Source organism: Notamacropus eugenii, chromosome X (genome assembly GCF_028372415.1).
Source record: "Notamacropus eugenii isolate mMacEug1 chromosome X, mMacEug1.pri_v2, whole genome shotgun sequence".
Lineage (NCBI taxonomy): Eukaryota > Metazoa > Chordata > Mammalia > Diprotodontia > Macropodidae > Notamacropus > Notamacropus eugenii.
Genome location: NC_092879.1, coordinates 50,391,156 through 50,394,935, shown reverse-complemented (window position 1 = coordinate 50,394,935; position 3,780 = coordinate 50,391,156). Strand labels below are relative to the sequence as shown.

General features: G+C 40.6%; 1 pseudogene; it reads left to right on the top strand.

Moving 5' to 3' along the window:
* The first annotated feature begins 681 nt into the window (after window positions 1-681).
* LOC140515652 (heat shock cognate 71 kDa protein pseudogene) lies at window positions 682-2,621 on the top strand (annotated as a pseudogene).
* Window positions 2,622-3,780: the final 1,159 nt, after the last annotated feature.

Below are 3,780 nucleotides of genomic sequence, written 5' to 3'. Positions count from 1 at the left end.
CATCCTATCCTGCCCCCATTTATTCTATTCTCTCTTTTGGCCTTGTCCCTGCCCAAAATTGTTCACTTCTAATTACCCCCTCCTCCCTTTTAACCTCCCTTCACTTGTCCCCCTCATGCCCCACTTATTCCCTTTCTCCCCTACTTTCCTATACTGTAAGATAGATTTTCATACCAAATTGAGTGTGCATGTTATTCTTTCCTTAAGCCAAATGTGATGAGAGTAAGCTTCACTTTTTCCTTCTTACCACTCCACTTTTCCCTTCCATTGAAAAAGCTTTTTCTTGTCTCTTATGAGATAATTTGCCCCATTCTATTTCTCCCTTTCTCCCAATATGTTCCCCTCTCACCCCTTAATTTTATTTTTTTAGATATCTTCACTTCCTATGTTCCCTCTGTCTATTTATATATAATCCCTCCAATTACCCAAATACTGAGAAAAGTCTTGAGTTACAAATATTATCATTCCTTGTAGGAATGTAAACAGTTCAACTTTAGAAAGTCCTTTATGATTTCTCTTTCCTGTTTATCTTTTCATGCTTCTCTTGATTCTTGTGTTTGAAAGTCAAATTTTCTATTCAGTTTTGGTCTTTTCATCAAGAATGTTTGAAAGTTATTCAGCACAGCAACAGCCCTTCTTTCTCCACAGCAGTCAGCTATGACCCCCGACTCCTCAGCAACCATGAAGAAGGGACCCGCAGTTGGCATTGACCTTAGCACCACTTACTCCTGTGTGGGAGTCTTTCAACATAGGAAAGTAGAGATCATTGCTAATGACCAAGGAAATAGGACCACCCCCAGTTACGTCTCCTTCACCAACATAGAATGTTTAATCGGTGATGCTGCAAAGAATCAAGTTGCAATGAACCCCACCAACACAGTTTTTGATGCCAAATGTCCGGTTGGTCACAGATTTGATGATGCAGTTCTACAGCCAGACATGAAGCATTGTCCTTTTATGATGGTGAATGATGCAGGCAGGCCTAAGGTCCAAGTGGAGTACAAAGGGGAGACAAAAGTTTCTGTCCAGAGGAAGTATCCTCTATGGTCTTGACCAAGATGAAAGAAATTGCTGAAGCTTACCTTGGGAAGACCATCACAAATGCCATTGTCACAGTACCAGCCTATTTCAATGATTCCCAACATCAGGCCACTAAAGATGCTGGAACCATCACCAGTCTCAATGTGTTCTGAATCATCAATGAGCTAACTTCTACTGCTTTTGCTTATGGCTAGGACAAAAAGGTTGGTGTGGAGAGAAATGTGTTGATCTTTGACCTTGGAGGTGGTACTTTCAATATCTCTATTCTTACCATTGAAGATGGCATCTTTGAGGTCAAGTACACAGCCGGGGACACCCACCTGGCTGTGGAGGACTTTGACAACTGAATGGTCAACCATTTCATTGTGGAGTTCAAGCAAAAGCACAAGAAGGACATCAGAGAGAACAAGAGGGCTGTTTGCTGCCTTTGCACCACTTGTGAGTGTGAAAAACATACCCTCACTTCTAGTACCCAGGCCAGTATTGAGGTTGACTCCCTCTATGAAGGCATCGACTTCTATACATCAATCACTCAAGCCCGTTTCGAAGAGTTGGATGCTGATCTCTTCAGTGGCACACTGGACTCTTTGGAAAAGGCTTTAAGAGATGCCAAGCTAGATAAATCACAGATTCATGACATCATCCTGGTGGGTGGTTCCACTCGAATCCCCAAAATCCAGAAGCTTCTGCAAGATATTTTCAATGGCAAGGAGTTCAACAACAGCATCAATCCTGATGAGGTTGTTGCTTATGGTGCAGCTGTCCAGGCTGCCATTTTGTCTGGAGATAAATCTGAGAATGTGCAGGACTTGTTGCTGTTGGATGTCACTTCTCTTTCCCTTGGAATTGAAACTGCTGGTGGAGTTATGACTGTTCTGATCAAAAGTAATACCACCATCCCCACCAAGCAGACACAGATATTTACCACCTATTTGGACAACCAACCTGGTGTGCTTATTCAGGTTTATGAAGGTGAGAGGGCAATGACAAAGGATAACAACCTCCTTGGTAAATTTGAGCTCACAGGAATCCCCCCAGCACACAGTGGTGTTCCTCAAATTGAAGTAACGTTTGACATTGATGCAAATGGTATTCTCAATGTTTCTGCTGTGCATAAGAGCACAGGCAAGGAGAACAAGATCACCATCACCAATGATAAAGGATGTTTTAGCAAGAAAGACATTGAGTGTATGGTCCAGGAGGCTGAGAAATACAAGGCTGAGGATGAGAATCAGAGAGACAAGGTGTCTTCCAAGAATTCTCTTGAATCTTATGCTTTTAACATGAAAGCTACAGTGGAGGATGAAAAACTGCAAGGCAAAATTGGTGATGAAGACAGACAGAAGATCCTTGACAAATGTAATGAAATAATCGACTGGCTGGATAAGAACCAGACTGCTGAGAAGGAAGAATTTGAGCATCAGCAGAACGAGTTGGAGAAGGTCTGTAACCCCATTATTACCAAGCTGTACCAGAGTGCAGGGGGCATGCCAGGAGGCATGCCTGGTGGATTCCCAGGGGGTGGAGCAGCCCCATGTGGAGGTGCTTCTTCTGGACCCACCATTGAAGAGGTGGACTAAACAACAGAAGAAAAAGCATTCCACACAGCTTTTCCAAAAACTGAAGGACTCAAAATTTGTAGCCAAGACAGTAGCAGTTTAAAAGTAACTTTTAAGCTACTGTGTAAATCTGGGCATTCTGAATACTTGAGTGTGTGCAGAGGGAGACAAGTGAACAACATTGCACTTTAGCAATACTGTAAACAAGTGGAAATGCAATTCTTGTCCTGGAGAATAAAAATTATTTAAAATTGGCACCATAAAAAAAGAATGCTTGAAAGTCCTCTATATCATTGAATGACCATTTTTTCCCCTGAAGTATTATACTCATTTTTGCTGAGTAGGTGATTCTTGGTTTTAATCCCAGTTCCTTTGACTTCTGGAATATCATGTTCCAAGCCCTTCGATCCCTTAATATAGAAGCTGCCAGATCCTGTGTTATCCTGATTGTATTTCCACAATACTCAAATTGTTTCTTTCTAGCTCCTTGCAATATTTTCTCCTTGATCTAGGAACTCTGAAAATTGGCTACAATATTCCTAGGAGTTTCTCTTTTTGGGTCTCTTTTAGGAGGTGATTGGTGGATTCTTTCAATATTTATTTTGCCCTCTGGTTCTAAAATATCAGGGCAGTTTTCCTTGATAATTTCATGAAAGATGATGTCTAGGATCTTTTTTTGATCATGGCTTTCAGGTAGTCCCACAATTTTAAATTGTATCTCCTGGATCTATTTTCCAGGTCAGTTGTTTTTTCCCATGAGATATTTCATATTATCTTCCATTTTTTCTTTTGGTTTTGTTTTGTAATTTTTTGATTTCTCATAAAGTCATTAGTTTCCATTTGCTCCATTCTCATTTTTAAAGAACTATTTTCTTCAGTGAGCTTTTGAACCTCCTTTTCCATTTGGCTAATTCTGCTTTTTAAAGCATTCTCCTCATTGGCTTTTTGGACTTTTTTTTTCCAAATGAGTTAGCCTATTCTTAAAAGTGTTACTTTCTTCAGCATTTTTGGGTCTCTTTTAGCAAGCTGTTGACTCATTTTTCAAACTCTTCCATGGCCTGAGCCCATGTCATATTTATTTTGGAGGTACTGGATGCAGAAGCCTTGACTTCCTCTGACAGTATGCATTGTTCTTCCTCATTCAAAAGGATGGAAGAAAATACCTGTTCACCAAGAAAGT